The sequence below is a fragment of the Podarcis tiliguerta genome (genome assembly GCF_965153285.1).
Source record: "Podarcis tiliguerta genome assembly, chromosome: 17".
NCBI lineage: Eukaryota > Metazoa > Chordata > Lepidosauria > Squamata > Lacertidae > Podarcis > Podarcis tiliguerta.
In genome coordinates this window covers 39,216,773-39,244,016 of record NC_139550.1, presented here as the reverse complement: position 1 = coordinate 39,244,016, position 27,244 = coordinate 39,216,773, and the positions used below count along the sequence as shown (strand labels likewise).

The 27,244-nt window shown below is 45.0% G+C and overlaps 1 protein-coding gene across 3 annotated transcripts in view; it reads right to left on the bottom strand.

Moving 5' to 3' along the window:
- S1PR2 (sphingosine-1-phosphate receptor 2) overlaps positions 1-27,244 on the bottom strand; it is a 49,407-nt gene that overhangs the window by 7,625 nt on the left and 14,538 nt on the right. Inside the window, exon 2 of one of the 3 annotated variants that reach the window (XM_083421126.1) lies at positions 1,852-1,969. The gene's annotated coding sequence lies outside the window, so the exon portion shown is untranslated. Of the gene's footprint in view, positions 1-1,851; positions 2,178-27,244 lie in introns of those variants that run through there. The other 2 variants (XM_083421124.1, XM_083421125.1) reach the window with 2 other exon arrangements.

Genomic DNA, 27,244 nt, shown 5'->3' with positions numbered 1-27,244 from the left:
CAAAAATAAAAACAAGGGATGGTCAAGCCGCCCCGACCTCCATGTGTGCTTGGGGGGCCACATTTGGCTGGTAGGTCAGGCCTTGGCCAGCTGTAAGGGAAGACGGAGAAAGAAGGAGAAATTGGCAGGCCCTGCCAAGGAACCGTGGCCAACGCGGCTTCTGTTAAAGTCTCAGCTTTCATAACTCATTGCTTTGATCTTTTCAACTTGCTTTGGTAGAATACACAGTACAGTGGTAATGAGATCCTTACATTTAATGAAACATCCATATAACAATTAAGGTGTGCTTCCACTTACTTAACAATGTAGCATTACTGTCAGAGCAACAAGACAGGTATTCAAGTAACAGTGTTTTTCTTCTTAATTAAATAGATATCACACTTCAACTTTCACTTTAATACTAGCTTGGGTGCGCCACCTTCCCTCTCCAACACAAGTCTCTGGGAGTTGCGAGTTTTGGCCCCAGGGCAAGGCGGGAAGGGCAGGCGACGGTCACGCCCACAGAAAGGCAGGAGGTGGGGGTGAGATGGAAATGGCTTCCCTCAATCACGCTGCCTTGTCTCTATCCCAAATCATTAATGATTTACCTTCTTAAGAATCAGGCATGCCAGCAGGCACCAGCCCCAAAGAAAAGACTGCCTGTTAGAATGGGAGGGGATTATGCTGGGACACTGCAGGGCTGCTGTGTTGTCATGTACACATTAAGGCACAGGGAATTTAAAGGGGAAGTACAGGGGCAGGGGTGGGGGGTGGGGAGAGAAAGTTCATAGCTGACCAGGGATTGTTGAAGGATAGAAAACTACCTTACTGATGGCTTGCCAAGCATATTCCACCCTCCTCCAAGCGCCCCCACCTCCACTGGAGAGACACAGTGGGAAGCCACCAACTTTTAAAATGCAGGCAACAACCATTTTACGCCACACGTCTAAGTGAAATAGTGCATATTGAGAAGATCCTTGAAAGAGCCTGCAAACACCCTCTAAACCTCTGGGAACCCTTGAAAACACCTTTTAAAAACCAGCAGCACTTGACAGACTCTCTCCAAACCTCCTTGCTCAAACTCCAACTCTCCACAGGCCTCAGTGGCTGATGGCTCCAGGGATTGCACCTGTAAGGCTCCTGGGACTTGTTGTAAACATAGGTGCTGTTTTTGCAACACTTTTGCCCTTTCAGTGTTCTTTTTAGGGCTGTTTTTGACATTTTTCTAGTCACTTCTGGGTTTGGGGCAATGCACATGCGCACAGTTGCACACATATTCAACACATGTACAATGGTTGTTGCTTGTATTAAAATGGTGATGGCATTGGAGGTGAAGGGACTGGGGATAAGAGAAAAAGTGTTGCACTTTGCCAGTTCTACTACGGGCAATAGGAGCAATAAAACAGCACAAGCAACACTGCAAATTCTAGCACTTCTCCAGCAAGCAAATACAGTCGGCGATCTGTTTAGGTGTATCCAGTTGATGCGTGACCCCCGACATGTGGGTCCTTTTGGACGCAGAAGTGGGATGAATGGGGGAGTAACGGGGGCAGGGTGTAACAGGGCAAGCTTATGCACACTCCATCCCCACGCAACATGGTCGTGCCTGTGCTACAAAAATGTCATTCCATGCAAAGATGTGCGGTTGGGGTGAATGAGAAGAGTGCACTTTTGATCCTATGGAGCCAATAACTACATATTTATCATGCATTAGAAAAGAAAGCTCTCCAGACACATCTCATTTCTAGTATTGAAAATCAGGCAAGTCCTCTATGGTAACATCTCCAAGAATTGTGTGGATTCCCCCCCCCCCTCAAAAAAACCCCCACACAGATAACGCAGCAGTTTAAGCACAACGGAAATGCAAGTTACCTGAGGAAGCAGAGCCTTCGGTAAGGCACAGAAAAGGCCTGCTGGCCGATGCAGAATATCCCTGCTTCACTTACACTTCAGAATCCCAGCTTCCAGCAGCAGCCAGCACTGCAATCTTCTGAGGAAGAATACAAAACGCAGAGCCGTTAGTGGGTGGACCATCCACAGGTCATTTTCTCCAGGCTTCTCATAGCTGCAAGTTATGCAGCGTTTCTGGTATGCATACTGTTAGCTGCCTTAGGTGCCCACCTGTGAAAAGGCAAGGTATAAATTAAAATAAGTTTAGGGAAACGCCACGCATAAAGTTGCAAAAGCCAGAGCTGTAGCTGGAGGGGGGCTAGCCAGGAGTTTTGCTCTGGGTGAAGCCTCCAGGGTGGGGTGCCATTGAGGCTCCCAGCCTCTGTGTGTGTGTGTGTGCGCACACACACGCAAATGTGCATGGGAGGGTGTGCCAAACTGGGTCTTTGACCCGGGTGAAATAATGCCTAGTTTTGCCTTTGCATAATCTAAGCACCTTGGATTGCTGCTAACAGTGCAGGACTCTGTGCAGACAGTGATTTAGGCACTAGATCACCAGATGACTCGGTGACAAGGAAGGTGGTTTGGATGGCCAAAGGGGGCTGCAACCCTCTCACTCCCACCACCGTCTCTTTCCCCTGAGTAGTTTGCTCCCAGCCGGGGGAAAGTGCCTGGAGGCAGAGTCTGTGGCAGGGATGTTGCCAAGCACTTCAGAGAACTTGGGAAGGGAGCTGCCAGGAGAGCCTCTCACACCTTTTCCTTGCTCAACTGCCGCACAACAACCCTGCAGTGCTGACAGGGTTGCTCTCTGGCAACTGCTGCCACCACCACCCTTTTTGGTCACCTACGGCCCCAGAAGCAAGGAAGGAAACGGGGGCATATTTAAAGTGCAGTCAAACCAACAATTCATGTTTCGCTAGATAGGCACAGGATCAGAGCTGAAACTCAGTCTTCCTGTACCCTTGCCAGAGAGACGCTCCCACTGTGCCGACATGGGGAGGGCAGAGCTGTAGATATTCTCCCACCTGCCTCTTTTCACCATGCCAGCAACGTGAGAACATCAATTTTCAGCTAGACTTAAGAATGTATTTGTAACTGAATTACCATGTTAAGCCTGCCTAAACAAAGCTTCTGTATCTGTTACTCTTCAGCAAGTATTCTGAGTGAGTAAATGTTATCTTTACCTTTTACAAGACTGTTTGTGTGATTATTGTTCTAAGGGAGAGAAAGGGGTGAAATACCAAGAGAATCTGGTCTGCCTTAAAGCTTCCTGCATTACTTAGACTAAAAGGCTAAAACTAGCCTATCTAGGGCCCTCTGCTGATCTCACAAATGTGAGGAAGGAAGGATAATAAGTAAAAAATATATCATCTTCTAGCATCTTTTCACATTCCAATATAAACTGGGAATGTACAGTTAGTTCTTCAGATCCTGGGATCTTGGACCAGTGCCCTCATGCCTCCAGCCAATCCCTTGCCAAGGGGCAGAGCGAAAAGCCAGCTCCCCAGCCCTCGGCTTCTCTCCCAGAGCAGGGCAAAGGTCTGGCTCTACCCAGCCTGGCCTCAGGCTTCCAGCAGTGCGGAGCCCAAAGGGATCTGGGCACATGGGGATTTCTGAAACGGAGGCTGCCAACTGCACACACCTCAGTGGTCACATGGTGAAACTTTATTAGAAATAAGGGGGGGGGGGGCAAAAGGCCTAACAGAACACAGAATGCTGTGGCTCTGGAACTAGACTAACCTCTGCCTCTTTCCAGTCCCTAACACAAATCTGTATACAGTGGTACCTCTGGTTACATACTTAATTTGTTCTGGAGGTCTGTTCTTAACCTGAAACTGTTCTTAAGCTGAAGCACCACTTTAGTTAATGGGGCTTCCTGCTGCCACTGCGCCGTCGCTGCACGATATCTGTTCTCATCCTGAAGCAAAGTTCTTAACCCTAGGTAATATTTCTGGGTTAGTGGAGTTTGTAACCTGAAGCATATGTAACCTGAAGCGTATGTAACCCGAGGTACCACTGTAAATGTATAAAGCGCCTCTGGGAAAAATTAAGATGCACCCTGTAAGCAAAGTAAAACATATAATTATAAAAAGAGGGACGGAACAGAGAATTTGGGGCCTGGTATGAAAGATTCAGGATCACTGGGCCACCTGCTAACCATTGTGGGCTGTGGCCATGAGCAATTCCCAGAGAGAGCAGCAGCTATGTAAGATATCTGGCAGTCAGAGGACCTTGCTCCAGGGCATAGCACCCTGCGCTTCCCCTGATTAGCAACCTGCTATGCAAAACAGTAAAAATGGCAGAATTTTAAACATAGAAGAAAAATCATGCAAGACAACTCATTTTGCATTTATATTGGATGTGAAATTCAGACACTGGACACAGATTTGATTTTTTTATACATAAAGAGTTCATATGCTCATATCTTCTTCTTTGGCGATCACTCGTAGGTGAGTAAGATTGTCTTCCATGAACACGGTTTTAACAGTGAGTCCATAAGTGACTGTGGAGGCCAATTCTGGATCCACATGTCCTTCCACAGGGGGGGCATTGGTTCCTGGGCAGGAGTTGATCACGGTGTGGATTTGCCAAACGTGCCTTCCTCTTAGCACGTTTCTCCCTTGTGTTCTGAGTTCGAGTGTCTTCAAAGTCCATGACACCTTTGGTAAAAGCTGTTCTCCAACTGGAGCGCTCACAGGCCAGTGTTTCCCAGTTGTCGGTGTTTATACTACATTTTTTTAGATTTGCCTTGAGACAGTTGACCACCAGCATTACGCTTTCCATTTTTAAGTTCGGAATAGAGTAGTTGCTTTGGAAGACGATAATCAGCATAGCTGTCAACTTTTCCCTTTTCTTGCAATGAATCCTATTCGGAATAAGGGAATTTCCCTTTAAAAAAGGGAAACGTTGACAGCTATGATAATCAGGCATCCGCACAACATGACCAGCCCAACGAAGTTGATGTTGAAGAATCGTTGCTTCAACACTGGTGATCTTTGCTTCTTCCAGTACACTGATATTAGTTCGCCTGTCTTCCCAAGTGATGTGTAAAAAATTTTGGAGACACTGTTGATGGAATCTTTCGAGGAGTTGGAGATGGCATTTATAAGTGGTCCATGTTTCACAAGCATACAGTAAGGTTGGTAGTACAATAGCTTTGTAAACAAGCCTTTAGGTTTCCCTGTGAATGTGAAACACTTTGCACTTCAATTGGGAGAAAGCTGAACTTGCAGAGCTCAGGTGATGCTGGATTTCGGCATCAGTGTTGGCCCTTGTGGAAAGATAACTGCCCAGGTAGGAGAAGTGATTGACATTTTCCAACTTTACACCACTGAGTTGGATTTGTGGTGCTGCAGAGGGGTTATTTTGTGCTTGTTGGTGCAGCACTTTGGTTTTTTGGATGCTGAGCGACAGACCAAGCTTTTCATAAGCTTCTGTGAAGATATTTAGGATATAGCATGAGACTGGGGTGTCCTTCCTAGGAAAGCTTATATTGATTGACCTTTCCAACACTTGCGGAGGAAAAGGGGAAAGAAACTAACTGGAAACCCCCAGATGAAGAGTAACACTCCCAAATGTGCTTCTCCTTCATGCCAGAAATCTGGTGGAAAAAAACAACTATATTTTTGGGTCCTATTTGAATATTGCCTTTTAAAAACCTTAAGACTAAACTAGCAGAACATGCTCTGTATGGTACTGATCTCATTATGGCTGTTTGGGACCTTCCAATTATGGAAGAATGGGCAAGTCTACCTCCTGGTGGGGACATGTCACTCATTTTTTTTACTATTAATTATTATTAAATGTAATTATTATTATTATTATTAATATTATTATTATACTATTACATGATGAGAAGGTGTAGGAAAATGCAGGCAGGACTGGCTTTGGTCTGTGTGGTCTTGAGGGCCAGCCCTTTCTCCTCCTCCCCGTAGTCTTCCTCATGTTTGCTCATATGGCGCCTTCCTATAAAGGCAGCAAAGGGCGGAAGGCAGATCAGGATCCATGCAGGTAGAACCTCAGGATGATTTGCATATAGCCACAGATTTCCACTTCCCAATTGTTTGGCAACAACACAAAGGCATTCCATCATCACCAGTCCCTAATCCATTTGGGCAGCTGAAGCTAAGAAGCCTCAGGAGAAAGCCAGAAATCAAATTTCCTGAGAATGAACCCTGAGCTCAGTGTTGGTACTACTGAGAACAAATTTCTGAACGGAGTAGGTTTGTAAGCAGAATCCTTCTAGATATCTACCTGAGAAGGGCTTCTTCAGCCTGTAACTCCATCTTGGAATTGTGTCTACAAGTTTTAACTCATGGCTCCCCAGTCTTTTGTGCTTCTTCTTCTTCTTCTTTTTGCTTTTCTTTGCTTCCCTCGCCCCTGCTTTGTGTAACATCTTGCCTGATGGAGAGTTCTGGAGAACTCAGAAGCTTGATACACTTTGGTGACCTTTTCGTTGGTAAAGTGTTGCCCAGTGTGGATCTGGGACTTGTTTTCTTATAGGCCAACATGGCTACTTTGCTTTTTATGGACTGAGTACATGCTCAGAGGTGGCCTGTCCTGATCCCTCCTTTTAAGTGTGCATCTCTCGCCCTTCTCTTTTGCCCTGCTCCAAATGATTGTGTTGCATCTGGTTCTGCCAAATGGACCTCAGAGTCCTAGTACAAACCACAACAAAGTAGACCTCACAAGCCAGCTTAAGCTCCAAGTTGCTTGAGCAATATGCATGAATCTCCCACACCCCATTTTGTCCTTACAATGACCCTGTGAGAAAGGTTAGCCATCTGTCATGGATGCTTTAGTTGAGATTCTTGCATTGCAAGGGGTTGGACTAGATGTCCCTCAGGGTCCCTTTCCAATGTTATAGTTCTATGACTCTATGGCAGGTCTCCCAGTGAGTTTCAGGGCTGAGTGGGGATTTGAACCTGGATCTCTTCAGTCCTAGCCCAACACTCTTACCACTACACCACACTGCCGCCATACCTCCTTTCCTTGTGCCTCTCTACAGCCTCATTCTCCCCCTTGCATTGGCTCCAACCCATCATCTATCTGAGGCTCCCACCCCAATTTCCCAAGCTTATTCACGTCTTTTCCAATTGCTGTTCGTTCTCCCCAATTACGTTTCTTGTTTGCTTCTGGGGGCATCACAAGCCGCTTTCAGGTCTGAACCTCCCGCCTCTGCCAAGCCTAATGCGAAGGGGCAAATGGCTCTCCGGCTGCTGTAGAACAGACTTTTCCTGGTAAGATCTTATTTCAGGTAAGACATATTTTCCTCCTTCCTGTCCCAAGTTTAAGACAGCAAATTAGTTCAATTAACTTTCTATGGAGAGAGTACAGTATCATAGAAAGTCCAACTTAGCTCTTTTGGAAAAGAATGTCATTTGCTTCTTTTTTATTCTAGAAAGCTCCAAAATAAAGTGTGAAGACATAAAGAGAGAGGATATTATTATTATTATTATTATTATTATTATTATAATATTTCCACAGTCTCTTAGCAAGAACATCAGCTGCTTTCTTGTCCTTTAAAAAATCTGGATGTGTTACATTTTTAATTATTAACTGCTAACAGCCTTTAAGGAAAGTAGACTGAAATAAATAAAAATCAGTCAGGCAGGGAGAAATGGTAAGGTTTTTCCATGCTCTTCAATTAAACGACAAAAGAAAAACCATGGAGGCTTATGCTTGGCTACGCAGGAACTGGTCGAAATTAACAGGGCTTCTAAGAATTTGGTTATTATACATAAAGTTGCTTGGGGTTTGTTCACTCCGAGATATCAAACCTGGTTAAGGACTCTCTGTAGCAGAAATTCAGTACCCACATCCAATGCAACTCCATTGCTAAGGTTGTGTGTATGTGTGCGGTTGTGTGTGTGTGTATGTGTGTGTATGTGTGTGTGTGTGTGTGTGAGAGAGAGAGAGAGAGAGAGAAGCTTTCCTCAGGCCTTTTTAAAATAGCATAATTTAGGCTGAAGCAAACCAGGACAGTTGCAAGCAACAGAACTCATTATCACATGCTGATTTCAGCACAGGCAGAGCCTGGTATGGCTGCGTATATCCAACAGCCCAGGTGGGGAGGGGAGGGTTAATAACCTAAGTGAGGACACCTGTTTCTTCCAAGCCTTAAAAATTACAAATTCAGTTATTGTTAAATGTGGGGGACTAAAATAGGGGAAGGGCCATTTTTAATTTGACTGACACTCCTTAGAAACATGGTTCCTGTGAAAACAACAAAAAATATTACCATTTGCTCTTGGTTTTGGGAAGGGGTATTACCAGAGGGGCCCAATCCACTGTAAAGTTCTCCAGCAGAGAGCCATGTGGTGGAGTGGGTAGAGCGTTGGACGGGGACCGGAGAGGCCAGGAATCAAGTCATCGCTCAACCACAAAGCGCACTGGGGCAGTCCCTACCTCACAGGGTGGTTGTGAGGATAAAAGGAGAAGGGAGAGAACCTTCTGGCTAGCTGCAACTGTAACAATAAAAAATAAAAAGCCCCCTGAATTGAGTGGAAGGCACAATGCCTTTCAGCCAATAGTCCAGAAAGAAGGAGGATCTTGCCGCAGAAATCCATCGAGTGCAACAACTTCCTAGTCCTCATGGACACACATAAAAGCCTGAAAATCAAAGTTTCTTCAAAATTCTTAGGAAATTTAAAAAAGAACATTTGGCTGATGCTTTGAGTTAGCTATGGAATGCTGCCATATATACAAACATATATAGAATGTTTGAAACTCCCATTGTTCTGGGCGCATTTTGCGACAAGGAATTTCATAGCGTGAGCAGTTTCTGAGCTCTGGACGCAGTACTGTGCCTAAGATTTCAGATTAAAACTGCAGAGTGGAAGGAAAGGAGGACCTTTTTCTGCCTCCCCACTTCCAGCTACTCTCTAAGGACTGGAGAGGACACCCTGTGAGGGGGGTGGGCAGGGGAAGGACCAGACCATGTGAAAAATGAACATAACATTTTAGCTGAAGTTCATTCATTTTCAGCTTTGAATTCTTGCTATAAAAAGTGCCTAGACATTCCATTGTTGGGCCATAACCAAGGTTTAAGGTGCCATTTAGAGCCTAGCTTTCACACCTCAGTTTCTAACGCTGAATGGTCCTGCTTTAAGATGAGTACACCCACCCCATTTTCTTGCCTTAAAGATGGAGTAAGTATCATATGAATCCCCATACTTGCTTGCTTGCTTCCTAAAATAAGATTTTATTTAAGCTTTTTCATACTACAACAAGATAAAAGAAACTAATCTAAATAAAAACAAAAACAGAGAAAGAAAACTCAGACTCCTGTCTCCAAGGTCGTTCTTAACCCTTGTCACCCACAGAAAGCTCTTGCCGGGAAGCCTCCCTTTCTTCCCTTCCCCGATTCTCATTCAGGCTCCTTCCACCAACCATCCACTACCTTCATGTGTGTATAGTCCTTGGACCCCAAAAGTGGCCCAGAGCAGAGGGCACCAAAGGGGGAAAAGGGGGGGGCGGTAGAAAAGAAGTTACATAAATGTCAGTTACATAAAAGAAATTATTCAAAACATTCACTCCAGGACGTTAAGCAATATTTCCCCAATGGCAGCAATGGTTTTTCCTCTAATCAAACATATCAGCTTTGTCTCCAATAACTTCAACAACCATTTCTCTAGATTATTAAACAATAATAAGCCTTTCCATCTTTGTCCACATCAGAGTCTCTACACCATGATCATGTTTTTATTATGCTAGCATTTTTCTTGTATTGTGTTGTTGCCTGCCCGCCCAGGGAACCTAATGGTAAAGGGTAAGAACTCAATCGTTTCGTGGGCAAGGGAGGTTATTGAGGGTTTTTTTGTTATTGTTTTTATTATGGTTTTTTAAAATATTGTATTTTTGTGTTGTGAACCACCCTGAAATCTATGGATGGAGGGAGTTATACAGATTTATACAGATGACATGAGCCAACAGTGTGACGCGGCAGCTAAAAAAGCCAATGCAATTCTGGGCTGCATCAATAGGAGTATAGCATCTAGATCAAGGGAAGTAATAGTGCCACTGTATTCTGCTCTGGTCAGACCTCACCTGGAGTACTGTGTCCAGTTCTGGGCACCACAGTTCAAGAAGGACACTGACAAACTGGAATGTGTCCAGAGGAGGGCAACCAAAATGGTCAAAGGCCTGGAAACGATGCCTTATGAGGATCGGCTAAGGGAGCTGGGCATGTTTAGCCTGGAGAAGAGGAGGTTAAGGGGTGATATGATAGCCATGTTCAAATATATAAAAGGATGTCACATAGAGGAGGGAGAAGGTTGTTTTCTGCTGCTCCAGAGAAGCGGACACGGAGCAATGGATCCAAACTACAAGAAAGAAGATTCCACCTAAACATTAGGAAGAACTTCCTGACAGTAAGAGCTGTTTGACAGTGGAATTTGCTGCCAAGGAGTGTGATGGAGTCTCCTTCTTTGGAGGTCTTTAAGCAGAGGCTTGACAACCATATGTCAGGAGTGCTCTGATGGTGTTTCCTGCTTGGCAGGGGGTTGGACTCGATGGCCCTTCCAACTCTATGATTCTATGATTTATTTATTTATTTATTTATAGTGATACCTCTAGTTGTGGACTTAATCCATTTCGGGGTGCTGTTTGCACCCTGAAAAGTATGCAACTAGAGTGCCTCTTTCGCGCATGTGCACAGTGAGATTGAGTGCTTTTGCACAGACCACTTCTGCGCATGTGCACGTGGCAAACCTGGAAGTAAACACTTCCGGGTTTGCCGAGTTCATAAGCTGAAAGTCCATAACAAGAGCGGAACGCAACTAGAGGTACCACTGTATATTAAAATAATATACCATAGTTCGTTTCTTGATATGTACTCCTTAATTTGCACCCAGTTTAACCCTCAGGGTCCATTCCAACTCTATAATTCTATGATCTGTTGTATTTGAGTGGTTTTCCATCCTATTTTTAAAAATTATCCCTTCCATTTATGCTTCTTCAATCTTTTTCCAATAAACGTGCCAGAGGTTTGATAGCTTTTTCTTAGCTCTATCATTGCTAGCGCAGGATGTCTCTTAATCTCCTCTTAATCTCTCCATCCATGGCTTCATTCCACTCCTCCATCATCACAATTCCACCATTTGACTGTTTAATATAACATGCTATGATTTTCAAATCAACATTCCATAACCTCTCCCATGCAGCCAATTCAATGTTATAACCTATATCCCTCGCCCTGTGTATCATCACTGATCATCTTTTCTTTGCCATTCCAATAGTACGTAATTTGTACAATTTAGAAATCACTTTATCTTTATTTTCTATTAGATCTCTTTCAAATTGTGAGGTTAGGTTAGAAAAATCATTCTTTTATTGAACTTAATGAAACATTAAGTTGATGATACTGTAGCCAATCAGTTACTTGCTGTCCTAACTCTTCAAACCTCTTTAATTTTATATCTTGATCTACTTCTGTTAATAGGCATTTATATGTTGCCCAGTCATGTCTTTCAAGTGGTGAAAGCCACCACGGTGTCTTCATTTCCCACAGATATGTGACTTTTATATCTAAATTACTTCTTATTCTTCTTGCCAAGACCTCTAAAACCAATATAAAAAGTAACAGTGATAAAGGACAGCCCTGTCTTGTCCCTTTTGATATTATACATTTTTCTAAAGTAATATTATTTACAATCAAACTTGCATATTGGTTAGAATATATGGCTTTATTGCCTTTTATAAAAGTCTCCCCAAAGTCAATCATCTCTAGTGTTTTGATCATAAAAGTCCACAAAACATTATCAAAAGCCTTCTCTACATCTAAAAGCATCAGTACTGCTTGTTCCTTGTTTCCTACTTCCAGGTATTCAATTATATTTCTTACATTTTCCTTCATCTCTGTACCCTGCAAAGATCCAGTTTAGTCTTGATGTATTAAGTTCTTTAATATTAATTTCAGCTGATTTGCCAATACTGCTAAAAATAATTTACAATAGTTATTTAGCAAGGTGACTGGCCTATAATTTTTCACTAACACTAAATCAGTCTCTTGTTTCAGAATCAACATAATGTAGGCATTTCCCAAAGATTCCGGTAATTCTCCCAATGACCAAAACAAGAATTTCAGAAATAGACTTGAAAGAGAAGTTGCTGAATTACAACTTATTACTAAACTGAAAACTATGGAGAGACCTGGTCTAAATAGAGATACTGGATTCTTGTCTCATTACATAGGCTAAAGCTATTTTTGGTCATCTGCATACTTGTTGTTGTTTAGTCGTTTAGTCGTGTCCGACTTTTCGTGACTCCATGGACCAGAGCACGCCAGGCACTCCTGTCTTCCACTGCCTCCCGCAGTTTGGTCAAACTCATGCTGGTAGCTTCGAGAACACTATCTAACCATCTCATCCTCTGTCGTCCCCTTCTCCTTGTGCCCTCCATCTTTCCCAACATCAGGGTCTTTCCCAGGGAGTCTTCTCTTCTCATGAGGTGGCCAAAGTATTGGAGCCTCAGCTTCAGGATCTGTCCTTCCAGTGAGCACTCAGGGCTGATTTCCTTCAGAATGGAGAGGTTTGATCTTCTTGCTGTCCATGGGACTCTCAAGAGTCTCCTCCAGCACCAGAATTCATAAGCATCCATTCTTTGGCGATCAGCCTTCTTTATGGTCCAGCTCTCTGCATACTATCCCTTGCTTTTTCCTGTAGGACTAATTGCAGTCATTAACGGTCGTCAACAGGTTTACCATACCCATCATTACCCATCTCCCACTAACCTTCTGAGAAAAACCCCACCCCACCCTCCCACTATATATAAGGGTCTGGTGACTTCTGTCTCAGTGTATCTGAAGAAGTGTGCATGCACACGAAAGCTTATACCCAGAACAAACTTAATTGGTCTCTAAGGTGCTACTGGGCATTTATTTATTTATTTCTATCATTATTTAGCGAAGCGTTCAGCAACACAGACCAAGAGTTTTATTCAGACTGTCTTTTTTTGCAGCCAATAAGGCTTTGTAGTCTTTTTTTATTTTGAAATGGGTTGGAGGTAAATGTCCAACAATGTATTTGCAAGACTGAATGTTCTTGATCTTATTTACAATTCCCGACTCCACTTTAAAATGTTCACAGTGTTATCAAAACATATTCCTTTCCCACAGAGGAAGTATGAAGTGGCAAAATTACTTTCAGTTTCAAGGCTACACTTTCATTGAGAAAACAGAAAATTACAAATAAAGAAAATAAAAATTATTAGCACTCAGAACTCCCTTGTTCGTTTAAAACTTTCTTGGCTCAAACAATTAGTAAAGGTAAAGGTACCCCTGCCCGTACGGGCCAGTCTTGACAGACTCTAGGGTTGTGCGCCCATCTCACTCAAGAGGCCGGGGGCCAGCGCTGTCCGGAGACACTTCCGGGTCACGTGGCCAGCGTGACATCGCTGCTCTGGCGAGCCAGAGCTGCACACAGAAACGCCGTTTACCTTCCCGCTAGTAAGCGGTCCCTATTTATCTACTTGCACCCGGGGGTGCTTTCGAACTGCTAGGTTGGCAGGCGCTGGGACTGAGCGACGGGAGCGCACCCCGCCGCGGGGATTCGAACCGCCAACCTTTCGATCGGCAAGCCCTAGGCACTGAGGCTTTTACCCACAGCGCCACCCGCGTCCCCCCATGCATGCTTTTTGTTCTGCCTCCAGCCCTTCTATGATTGACTTCCCTTCCCTTCTTCTTAAAGCCAGTAAGTAGCTCACACACTGAATGTAAATTTCCACCAGCAGACAGAGAAACCTCTTTTAGTTGTAAATTATAACTATCTCAGAGATTATTTTAAAAGGGGGGCTTATGCAGATCCCATGCCCATTGGGGTTCTTAGGTGGCTTTTGGGTACGATGTAGAGTCCTCCACTCATAAGTTGCTCACACCTGTGAAGGTTTCCAGGAGCTGACAGTCTCCCAATGCAGAAAACAGCTTTTTCAGAGCATTAGAGGTTAATCCCCTGTTCACTCTTATCTCCAGAGTGAATTCAATAGTCAAGATTTACACCTGGCTATTATCAATTGCCACGTAATCATCTCTGTCGGCAGCCTGCTGGCAAAGGATGTACAGTGGTACTTTGCTTCCCAAACGCCTTGGTATTCAAACACCTTGGTTCCCAAACACTGAAAACCTGGAAATAAGCGTTCCGTTTTTCGGAAGCCAAACATCCGATGCAGCTGTCAACTACTGTTTCTGAGGCGCCTGCGCCAATCAGAAACTGTGCCTTGGTTTTTGAACATTTCAGAAGTCAAATGGACTTCTGGAACGGATTAAGTTTGAGAACCAAGGTACCACTGTATTTGGCACTTTTGGTTTTGCTATTTATTTTGTATTTTTGTTTTTGAGGCTTTTTTGGTAATTTGTTTTTGTGACTGTGTGGAACCCAGTTCAGCTACTGATTGATTGATTGATTGATTGTGTGTCTGTGGAAATGGATAAAAGCCCCCCATGCAAACAATGACTATCACCAGTGTAGGTAAGAAAAAAAATTAATTTCAATTTTTATCATCTCCAATACTGTCTTATTTATTTTATAGTACAGTACATTGATTATATGCCTGTTGTCTTTGTCCATGCTAGACAGCATTTTAAAAAGTAGAGACATCACCTTGCCAACAAAGGTCCGTATAGTAAAAGCTATGGTTTTCCCAGTAGTGATGTATGGAAGTGAGAGCTGGACCATAAAGAAGGCTGATCACTGAAGAATTGATACTTTTGAATTATGGTGCTGGAGGAGACCCTTGAGAGTCCCACGGACTGCAAGAAGATCAAACACATCCATTCTGAAGGAAATCAGCCCTGAGTGCTCACTGGAAGGACAGATCCTGAAGCTGAGGCTCCAATACTTTGGCCACCTCATGAGAAGAGAAGACTCCCTGGAAAAGACCCCGATGCTGGGAAAGATGGAGGGCACAAGGAGAAGGGGACGACAGAGGACGAGATGGTTAGACAGTGTTCTCGAAGCTACAAACGTGAGTTTGACCAAACTGCGGGAGGCAGTGGAAGACAGGAGTGCCTGGCGTGCTCTGGTCCAGGGGGTCACGAAGAGTTGGACACGACTGAACGACTAAACAACAACAACATTGATTGTTGCTTTAATTTATGGATCAATGGTCCCATTAGATAGTAAAATTCAAGTTAGTTAGCTGTTTTAGGGGTTGTTTTTAAGAGTCTGGAATGAATTAATCCATTTTGCATTACTTTCTATGGGAAAACGTGCCTTGGTTTTTGAACAGACTTTCAGAACGGATTAAGTTTGAGAACCAAAGTAACACTGTACAGTCCACCATGTTTCTCTTCTTGAAGTGAACCCCAATGCTTCTTTCTATAGAAATCATAGTTCACACAAATGCATAATATATAAAGGTAAAGGGACCCCTGACCATTAAGTCCAGTCGCGAACGACTCTGGGGTTGTGGCGCTCATCTTGCTTTACAAGCCGAGGGAGCCGGCATTTGTCCGCTTCCGCAGACAGTTTTTCTGGGTCATGTGGCCAGCATGACTTAAGCCGCTTCCGGCGAAACCAGAGCAGCACATGGAAACACTGTTTACCTTTTCGTTGGAGTGGTACCTATTTATCTGTTTGCACTGTGTGGTTGGCAGGAGCAGGGACCGAGCAACGGGAGCTCACCCCGTTGCGGGGATTCGAACCGCTGACCTTTTGATTGGCAAGCCCAATCGGCACAGTGGTTTAACCCACAGCGCCACCCACAACATTATATATACTTACTGCTAACTTTTGTCATCCACAGTCTTCCAAATTAGTCCACAAAAAAGTAACTAACCTAGGAATTCTTTTTACTAGCCTACCTACTATGCATACCTGTCTAATGAGTCACTATGACTCACCAACGGCCCAAAAGAGGCAAAGGGAAGGAACCAACTACTTCCCACTTTACAGAAACCTCCTTGCTTGGTTGCCTGTAGAGTATCATTGCAAGCCTGACTGATTATTTACAAACTTGTCTTAATATAATTAAATGCTTTTACACTATGCAGAGTGGATGCAAGACCAGCGCCACAGGGCTTTTCCAACCTCCCAAGTACAAACAGCAAGAGGCACTTCCCCTCTGAATGAAGATTCAACCCCATCCCAGCTTCAGCCCCAGTTCCAGCTGGCTCCCCGCTTCCCCCCTCCTTCATAGCTGCCAATAACTTGTTTGGCTTATTGCCGTCTGCGGAGAGAGAAAGCACACCCCTGCCCTGGCACAGCCTCTTGCCGGCACACACGCAGTTTCACTGCTGACTCTTGAAGCATCCGGTAGCAGATTTGCTTGAGCTGTGTCAGGGCTCACCCCCGTCTGCACGGGAGCTGAAGGCCTGGAGAGAAGAGGCAGACGCAGGTCTCTTGATGGTTAACATGTTTGTTGGAGCAGGCCTGTCTGGAAGCAGCTGGCAGGATCTGCTGCTGTTGTTTTAACCAACAACAGAAACAGGAAGCCTTCAGATCTTGGATGTTCCACAGTTTGCAATTTTGTATTTAGCATTAGCTGTTTTATTGCTTTTATGTTGCTGTCAGCTGCTTTGGGTTCATTTTGATAGAGGTCTCATCTGTATTCCACCCTCAGAGATCTGAGTTCCCTGGGAAGAGGGACTGACTGTTAAGTCACTCTGGCTGGGGACTGTAGCTCTGTCAGGGGAATGGGCGCCTTGACAAAACTCTCAGCACACTTACCAAACTACACTTCCCAGGATTCTCTGGGAGAAGCTTGAACTGCTTAAAATGGTATGATACTGCTTTAAATGTACAGTGCAGATTGGGCCAAAGAGAAGTGGGATATAACTTCGTACAAAAGAAGACAACAAACAGCAATTCAACTGGTCCAGTTTAAAGTGACTTACTTCAGGTGACAGCAAGTGACTTGTTTCCCCAGCTTTGTCCTCTACTCTCTCTCAGCACACTGACCCAGTAAAGAAGCAGCGGATCTGGCTTGGATCAACGTTAAGAGTGGATCAAGCAAATGTTACACAGCCTATTTTTCACCTGGGTGATATACCAGTGTCAGGGCTGCACCAACGTCAGTTTAACCTCATGCTACACTGCTCCTTCTGACTACACTAATATTTTATCCAGGTGGGAAACTAGATTGGCTTCTGGAAGCTCATGACCAAGACTTCTAAAGAGAGGCTTTTGTAAAGGTGTTTGAGGGGGAGCCCAGAGTCCAGCCTCATCGTGTTCATAGGACCAAGAGACATGGACGGCTATCATTAGAGAAAACGTCAGAGTCCATCCCAAAGGCGTTAGAAGAAATTTTAAAAATCTGGAGAAATTGCAGGTTAGTAAAACTAAAATGTTAGTGGAAAATATGAAGGATAGCAAGAAAAAAGAATTAGAGGGGGAAAGCAGGATTATTAGTCAAGAAAAACGTAAAATATATAGGGATATGGTTAACAGCAAGAAATATAAATTTCACAATGTAACAGAGAAGTTGTCTTATAAAGCCCCCTGACCACATGTGGGTGCAAATGATAGTACCAGACACAGTCTTTTGTGTATAGCAATGGACTATGAAACTCTGGGCAGGAAGCTGAAGGGCTGTGGGGCACAGGTGTTTTTTTCCATCACTCCCTGTTGAAGGTTGTGGCCCAGGAACAGAGAGGAAAATCGTGGAAGCAAATCACTGGCTGTTGAGGTGGTGTTGTCAGGACATCTGCTAGGGTGGGTATTTTGGCTCATTAGACCCCCACTCATTAGACCCCAGTTCTATCTGGCTTGTATGTGCCCCATGTGACCTTCACTTAGAGCAGCAACTGGTTCAATATAACTTAAAACAAGTTCATATATAACACCACACAAAGTTGTACATAAAACTAACTTCGTGTACATCATACACCAAGAGAAAGAGAATGTTAGTCACTAACAATAGGTATGATGATAATAATACTGTCTTAACTCACAAGGGTTTTTCGTGGAAGTATAGAAAAAGGATGAAGTGGATCTGGGCGTGGAATCCAGCTTCTCAAGAATCACAGCTTTTATTTTTAAAAAAGAAAAAGGAGGAGGTGGTTGTGGTTTGTAGCCTTTATTACCATGAAGATATGCTCAAATTGTGTGGGCAGTGAAAACTCAGAAGCCAGAGGGATGATTGTTGCAAAGCTGTTTGCTGCTACCAATGTATAGCATGTAAGTTTTTGCAGATTGCATAATTTATAGAGGATGCAGAATCCAGTTTTCAGGTTTGTTTTTTTAAATGACAGTGTGCAAAAGCAGTATTGTGACCAATGACACATGCGAAAATCAGAGAACACACACACACACAAATAGCTTGCATAAATGTTATTGATTTGGCTAGAATGCTACAGCTTCACAGTCAACAACTTTTCCTGCCAGGAGTCAAAATACTAGTGGAGAGAATTAGGGGTGGACAAGCTGGTAATTGCAGGGAGCCTTGGGATAGAACAGGCTCAAATCTACTTTTTAGGGCTATATTTTTTAGAACTAGAAACATTCCCTGTCTCAGACCATTCAAGTGAATCCAGTTCTAAAGAAGCACCAGAAACACTCTGATAGAGGCTGGATCAAAGAAGTGTTTGAGTTTAAAATGTTGTCAATTTAAACAGGGAAAACTGGTAGAGAAAAGCGGGACTCCATGTCGCCATCTGGTGGCACAATGTTATATCGCACATACAACACATATAAATAGCTTTTTCTTTACCAGTCTAGCTGAGTCCTTAGAGCTTCAGGATCCAGCAGTCACCAGTCCTTTGCCCTGTATTTCACTTAAAAAAATAAAACCCAAAACTGGAAAAGCAAGCAGGACCAAGCCAGGCTGGGGGGTGGGGTGGGCTGAGGGCAGATCACACTGCGTGCCCCCCTCCCAATTTCATCCTTCCCCTGACCTGCCTCTGCTGCCACTCTTGCTCGGCTTACTTTTTGCCTGGTCAGGAGTTGCCACTGCTTTAGAACCACCATATTCTCTTTCCTCTATGTTTCCTTTTGCTGCTGCAGCAGCAGTAGTTGCAGTATGACAAGGCTCCTTGCTCCTGTCTCCTCCTCGGCTGCCGTGCAGATGACACTGTTCTAAGTGCTGCTTCTTTGATGCAAGTCCCAAAAAACTAATTAAAAACGAAGGCTGAGCAATGGAGAACCAGTCACACTTCTCTGACAGCTGGAAGGTGGACATGGCATGAATACTAACAGTATACGCCATTAAGCTCCTCTAACAGACCATCCTTTTTGCTCCCCGAAAAACATGCATGATGAAGAATTAACAATTCCCATGCCTGATCCAGATCACCCTTGAGAGACGACGAGCTGCTAGCACTGAAAGCTGGAGGAATGGCACACCTCCGGCCAGCAAATCCCCAGTGATGACTTACAAGTCTCCATCCCATACAAATACTGTCCCGGCTCTCCTCCTGTCTTTCTCCCCATGGCCCATTGCAGAGCCTTAGGGCCTGCTTTCTCTGGGTTTAGCTTTGCTAGAAGAATGAAGCTGCCTTTGCTCCTCCAGCTCTGTCACTGATAGCTGTTCTGGCGACAATAAGGCAGCTTGTTTGGATCCTCCCAAGACACAAGCTTTCTGCTGTCCAAGGGAGCTCATTACCCACACAGAAGGAGGCCTTGTTCCCTGCTTGCCCCTCCCAAAAGCTCATTCATCGCAAGACCAGACAGCCCAGACACACCCACCCACTATACATCCCAAGGGCACTGGGAGAGAGAAATGGGATCAATTCCTCCTCACTAAAGGAGATTAAAAGCAGAAATAGAAGCAAAGCAGGAAGAGATATATCCACAGACTGGGTAGGGATGGTAAAATGGGGAAGCTTGTGGTTCACCCTGATAGCAGGGGCAGGAGGCAGGCTTTTGGTGCCAGCAGGAGCCTCCGGGTGGGACACATTGGGAGTCAGGCCACTGGTCTACCCAGTCTAATATATAACCACCTCCATCTGGGCAGCTCTCCAAAGTCCAGCATGGGTCTTTCCCAATCCTTTCTACTGGAGAGTGAACCTGAAATTATATGTATGCAAAATTTGCTCTACCATCAAATTATGGGCCTCCCAGACAGACCGACCTGATCCACGGGGCATAGCTGGCGGGAGAACTCTCTTTCACAGCAGACCCTCTGGAGTGAACAGAAGCCCCCAAGCACAGGGGGAGGACATGAGAGAGAGACCTCCTTCCTTACAGCCCACACCTTAGGAGCGCAGAGGGAAAGTATTGCAGTGAAGCAAGTGAACACGAGAAGAGACCAGCTGGAAAGTGCCAAAGGGCCTTCTAATCCACCCTGGGTAGATAAAAAAAAGGGGTGTAAATGTGGGGAACCTGACTGGGCCATTTCCCCACTTCATGCATTTGCTGCATTGAGACTCACATGTGCACTGGGGCAACACTCATGTTTCCCAAAGCAATTCTAACATGTAGCGTTGCCGTTAGCTGCTTCGCTACACCCTTCTTGTAAAGAAGGGGTCAGCAAACCTTTCCAGAAGGTCCACTGTCCCTCAGACCTTGTGGGGGGCCATGATTATGTATGTTGCCATGATTATGACCTGCATTTTTGGCAAAAACCCTTATTGGGACCAACCCCAACGTTGCCCAAATGCGATTTGGGGGGAGGGTTGTTCCCTCATACACCCACGCTGCTTCTTTTGTGTTTTACGCGTTGGCAGTTATTATTTCTCTCATAAGGCGGCGTGGGGGGCTAAGGTAAGAGCGCTATTCCTGTCAGCCCTGGAGAGCGTGTGCGCATGTGAAGGTAAAAGCCCTTGGCCATGCTAAGCCAGGCGGGCGCTGCTGAGGCAAAAATTTACTTTTCCCCGCGTGAGGGAAGACGAGGTGGCGGAAGCTATTTATCTTTCCATGGCTCAGGCCGTGTAGCTAACGAGTGGCCTCCCCAGCAGAGCGCAGAACTGCTTCAGAGTGCAGCCGCCCAGGCGCTCCTGGCTTTCTCTGGCAGGGAGCACCACGGTCACAGACACCAACGGGCATCGTTCCCGAGGCGCCTCCGAGCCCCTGCCCTTCCTGAGGTCAGTCGCCGGCAGCTCCATGGTGGAAATCCGAACTGTGGCTCCTTTTCCCTCTTCCCCACCCCGGAAGTAAAGATTGCTGCACACGCGCGATGGAGGGACAGACGGAGAAGGGGCCTGTCTCAAGCAGCCGCCCCCCCTCACTTTTGACCCCCAAGCCTGGCTGAGTCACAAAAACCATTGCGCACGTGCACTATGCTGGCTGCCTGGATTCCCAGACCGCCCGCAGGCTGGATCTAGAAGGCAATTGGGCCTGATCCGGCCCGCGGACCTTAGTTTGCCGACCTATGTTGTAATGCAATAGGCTTTTCATGTACCAAAGTCTCCACTTGGGTAAGCGGGGTGACAAACATTTAATAAGTACTTAAAAATTAAGCAACCTACAGAAGAAATACATGATGCCTGTGGGGCAGGCTCATATTTGGAAAAAGCAAAGCAGAAAGCAGGGAAGGGAAGGGCAGAAGGCTTTCAAAATGCCAAATTTGTGGAGCCAGTGTGGAAAAACTCAGGAGGAAAGATGAATCTTGATTCAGGTTTTGGAAAACAAGGAGGAGGAAGGTGAATGTCAGAGGGGAGTGCATTCCTAAAACGTGGAGCTGCAAGAGAGAAGTTATGAGGAAAGAGAAGAGTGACTAGGAAGACGTTCTGAGAAAAAACACCAGCGCTTTGGCTGGAGGCAGACAGTTGGGAGACACCCTGTTTTTACCTCACCACCGCCTCTGACAAACACATTTTGCAGATTTTTGAAATACAAAAATTTACCAAACGTATTTACCTAGAGCTGGCATGGAGGGTCAGCATGGCCAGGCATCTTCCAAAGAATCGCACCCCAGCAGGGCTCCCCTTAATGTCCTGCAGCAGCCTTTGCCAACCAGGTGCCCTCCAACTGTTGTTGGAGTTGGCTGGGGCTCATGGGAACTGTAGTCTCTTAACAACACCGGGAGGGCACCAGGCTGGCAAGGGCTTTCCTACAGCGAGGGGGTAGGTTCATTATGGAAGGGAGTGTGGGGCACAAAGGCCCTTCAAAACATTTGCCTTCTGAACGGTCTTTAGCTGCTTGTCTCTAGCCTTACAGCTGCAACACAAACATTACGATAACCCAGGAAAATAAATGATTTGCACCCACTCACTTGCATGTGGCAAAAGGTGTGTTTGTCTCTGGCCGCCTTCCAGTCACTTTCCTACAAACATTGGCTTGAAAAGGCTTGGGGGGGGGGCACCAGCAGTTTCCATAACACAAACGGGAAAGAATCCCTGCACAAGCCCCTCCTCTCCGGGGAAGAATGCTAAGATGCTAAAGACGGCATCTGAACTAATTCTCCAAATATTTCCAGTGTCCTTATCCAAGCCCTTGCATCTCTGCCGTAGCAAGCTGCTACTTTCACAGCGCTGTACTAGAGGGCAACTCAACGCTCCTCCCCAAACTCTGGGGAATTGTGTCAAGACCCAAGAGTGATGGCCAAAGACCACATCAGTAGCAAAGCAAAGCTCCACGAGGCTGCCTGGCAGGCAGAGAGTCACACAAGCAGAAGGGGGCACTGAGCTTGATGTGCCGGTACAAAGCTTCCTCTGTGCACAGCAGCTGCTGGGCTGGGGCACTTCGACTTCTGTGGCATCTTTCAAAGCAAACTAACAGGATGGATCCATCTCCCCAAAGCTTTAGCAAATTATTATATTTATATTATAGATATAGAGACCACACATACATGGCCCTTTAACATATTTTTTAAAAACAGTTGCAAAACTGTTTTGTGGATTTGGGCTAGGGAGCTTTTTTTGGGGGGGGGGGGACATAACAGAGCCAACTTTTCCCCCATTCAAAAACCGAACTACTCTGAAAAGTTGCAAGACAGGTTCCCTGCCTTGATTGTTTGGGCTCTGCAATTGTTACATGGGTCTCTTACTCTTCAGCATCCTTTAAAAAAACAAGCGAGAATCTATTCTGAGAGATGCAGCCAAGGTTCAAATGAAGCCATTTTGCTACTAATTGCAACTGGCCCCCAAAGACTGTGGGCAGGTTAACCTAGTCAGCTTCAGGTCCAGTACTTCCTTGCTCTTTTGAAGGAAACCAGTTGTTTCTTTAAAGCACCAAGGAACTAAAGATGCTGTCTAGTGTATGCATTTCAGCATCTTTATGCGGAAGTTAAGAAAAGCCTCACCTACAATGCTAATATCAACAATGATATTACAGTTGATAAGATTAAGGCTGGGTACATACCATCTATTTTAAGTGCACCCCCCCTCCACACACAACAAAAGAGATTATTGGGAACTGCAAGCTCCAATTCACAGAGCTCCAGTTCCCAGCACCCTTAAACTACAGTTCCCATGATCCCCATGTTTCCTGACCCTGGGTATGTACACATTCACGTGCATAATAATCAGTGGCTTGAAATGCAGCGAAGTCGCCCCCCCCCCCCGGATTCCTAGTCATATTCATACATTGCTGTTCAGAGCAGGGGAAGAGTAGAGATGTCTTCACCAAATGCCCATTAACCAATTTATTTTCCTGTGCTGATCTCCGATTCACCAGGGCTGCCACCTGTACCTGTTCCACTGCTGCCTGAAATGTATCCATCTCAGTTTAACTCTAGCTTCTGTTTTCAAATTGGATGGAAGTTGGTTTGAGAGAAAGTGCATCAGACAGGAGTATTTCTCAGTAAGCTACCGAAGTGGGTAATGTCATGCAAAGAAAGAAAGAAAGAAAGAAAGAAAGAAAGAAAGAAAGAGCATTGCAAGCTGATCCACCTCAGCATTAAAATGCCAAGCAGTCAGGAAAAAGATTGCAAAGCGCTTGATAAACGTAATCTGAACTGCAGGTATAAAGACAAAGCAGCTCAGTTAAGAGTTCCAGTGGGTGGTTTTTGTGGGCAATATGTATTGAGTCTGAGATCTTTGACTAATTTGGTACAAAGGACTGAACTGAATAGAAACAAATCAAAATGGGATGCTGACAAAGGCAATAGGGATGTGTTTCAAATGTCATGCCTCATTACCAGAGTGTGTGTAAGCTGTGGCCCTCCAAATGTTGTTGGACTCCAACTCCCATCACCACCAGCCAGTGTGGCCAACGGTCAGATATGATGGGAGTTCTAGTCCAGCAGCATCAGGAAGGACTCTGCCTCCCCATCCCTCCACAGGTCCCACTTGTCATTCATGCAAGTCGTGAGGTTCCAATGGCATTAAGAAGACGTTAAAAGGAAGGGCTGAATTGTTCAGAAAAGCTGAAGATCATACTCAAAGCAGGAGGATTTACAGAAGAGCCTAATTCAGGCCTGGCAGAGTCAAAATAGGATTATGTTTGGACTCGCAAAATATGAATAAATCAGTTCTTAGGGCAACATTTTCAGCCACCTGATTAGAGACAATGCGGCGTGTTGGACTCATGCCTTTATAACAGGGATGAGAAACCTCAGGCCTGAGGGCCAAATAAATCCTTCCAGGCCTCTCTATCCATCCCCTGGGCCTCTTCCCCTGGCCACACGGCTTGCCTCCTTGCCCTCAAATGTTTTTCCTGGGCTGGAATGGATCCTAGTGATAATGCTTCTTTGTTTGCCTGGATGAAGGTTGCAGAGATGTGGGGCGTGGGGATAGAAACCTCTGAATTTTGCATAGTTAGAATGTGTCCTACACATCCTTTGATTTGCCCACTTTTGCCATCAGAGCACCAGTGATGCCACCAGGTCCGGACTTTGGGACAGAGGTAAGGGGTTCCTTTCAGCAGGAGGACTCAAGGCTGGTTTACTGCAATTTGAAGTAACTGAAATAACACACATGACCATTGAAAAAGTGGAAACTTCTGTAAGATGAGTAAGTCTAGAGTGAAATAACAGAAGTGTACCACTATAGATTATGTTCTCATGTGGGGAAATACCATACCAGAACATAATTCCAGACAACTGCCCAGAGGAATCTGAAACTGAATAAAGGAAAATGCAAATTTGCCATTTCAAAAATAAAATACACCAGCTGTATCTTACTCAAAGAAGCTTTAAAACTTGATGCATCTAGAATAGAAACCATAGCTCAAATACCTAGACAAAACAAGACGGCTGATTGCTATGAAAAGGGTTTCTAGAGGTTACCATTCATTTAGCAACATTTATTTGAAACATGACGACAACAAAAATACTGCTTAAGACAGTTACGGAGTCGCATGCATGAAAGGAAGAGCAACAATATTTTTTCCTTGGTGGCTGCCCGGAGGACTCCCAAGGAGACAGGAGAAGAGAAGAGGCTGAGGGAACCCTCCACAAGGGAGGGTGTTCGAAAAAGGGTGAGGGGCTGCCAGCTCTGCAGGCAGGGGGTGACCTAACTGGGCTCCTGAGCCCCACAGGGGTGCCGCAGAAAGAATGTAGTTGGTCAAGGGAGCCATGGACTCAAAAAGGTTGAAAACCTATGTAAGTAAGAGATTCTGGATGTCTTATTTACTTTGGATCAGAAAGAACAGTCTTATGGTCAATCAGAATAGAATCTGTAAACCTGAAAAAGTGACTGAGTGGTATATGGCCCCAAACAGACTACAGGAGGAAGGGAAGAAAATTGTGGAGCAGCATTAAAGGTTCCTGAACCAGTGACTGATCAAACAACATGAGAGTGCAGATACACCTACATCAGAAATAGACATGCTAACATCTCATAAAGCATCCTAAAGCGCCAGTGAGACTTCTGAGAAGGCTTTGATGCTGGGATGCCCATCATTACATCAAAAGCAATATTAACATACAGAGAGTAATATTTTCTTCTGATGGAGAAGTATAGTAACAGTAGACCCCAAACTAGTGTCTCATATGTGGCTGCATGCAGAGAAGCAATTATTGGGAACCTTTGCAGGTAACTGAAACGGGGGCACCAGCAATTTTGAGATCAACTGCTACATTCTTATGGACTTAAGTGAAGTTTGGAAGACGCAAACTTCTCTTTTGCAGCAGCAAATATTACCGAGAGGAAAAAAGCCGAATGAATGGATTCATGCACTTTTGTCACATCGTAGGGCTCTGCCTCATCCTTTACAACAACAGAGAAGAGGTAAAAAAACCTGCACCTCATTTTCAGACAACAGTGGGTAACAATGCTCTTGAAGCATGTGGGGATGCTAGTCAGTTTCACTGTTCTTTCTGCAGGTCAACCTCATCACAGCACTGGAGAGGCTAGTACGGTAAATGCCATGGACAAAGGAAGGAAATGGGAAAATGCTCCCAGAGCACGTAGAATCATAGAGTTGGAAGAGACCACAAGGGCCATCAAGTCCAACCCCCTGCCAAGCAGGAAACACCATCAGAGCACTCCTGACATATGGTTGTCAAGCCTCAGCTTAAAGACCTCCAAAGAAGGAGACTCCACCACACTCCTTGGCAGCAAATTCCACTGTCAAACAGCTCTTACTGTCAGGAAGTTCTTCCTAATGTTTAGGTGGAATCTTCTTTCTTGTGGTTTGGATCCATTGCTCCGTGTCTGCTTCTCTGGAGCAGCAGAAAACGTGAAAGGAAGGCCGTAGGATCAGGCTTTGTGAGCCAACAATGCCACAGAGCATAACTAGATACCAGCTTTGAAGGGATACGAAGTGTATGTCCACATCTAAGGAGATGTAGACCATGGAGTCTGCAGGAACTGCATCAGGCACACAGGGCTACTTCCCACTGTGGCATCTCCAGTTAAAATGATATTTGAGAGCAGGACTACAAAATTCCCCAGAATGAAAGACTCTGGAGAGCTGCTGCTAGTCAGAGTTGGCAATGCTGTACTAGATGGACCAATGGTTTGACTCAGTATAAGGCAACTTCATATTTTCAGATTCCTCTCTTGCCAGTGAAAGCCATCCTGTCAATAAATGTGTTAGTTGAAGATGCTACAGGGATAGCTTGCATATGCATGCAAAAACACACAGAACATTTTCAAACAATCCCCTCAGCTGGTTTCTACAACTTCTAACTGTACAGTGCCAGAACCAAATAAAGAGGATGCAGAAAGTGGCTGCTTGAGTAGGCTTTTAAAAGCTTTTTAAAAGCAGTATTGAACAGGCAGCTTCTCCCACATTCAAGATCTGACAGACCCCTCTCAGCCACAAGATTGTGTGGGGAGCACGAATGTGACATGGGCTTTATAGAGGCAGCATTCACAGCAACTGCTCTGACTGAAGGAGTTGCCTCAACCACAGAACATGCAGTCTGATTCACACTTAGGTTTCCTTATAGCAGGGGTGGGGAACAAGGGCCCCCCTCAGAAGTTGCTGGACTACAACTCCCATCGTCCTTGACCATTGGCTATGCTGGTTGGGACTGATCTGAGTTGGGAGCCCAGTGGCATCTGGAGGGCGGCCAGTTTCCCATGCCTGCCTCACATGGTTACAGCACACATGTGTCCAGGTTGTGGGGAAAGGGAGAGAATGACTGTTTTAGTATTTTAACTTTTGTATATTTT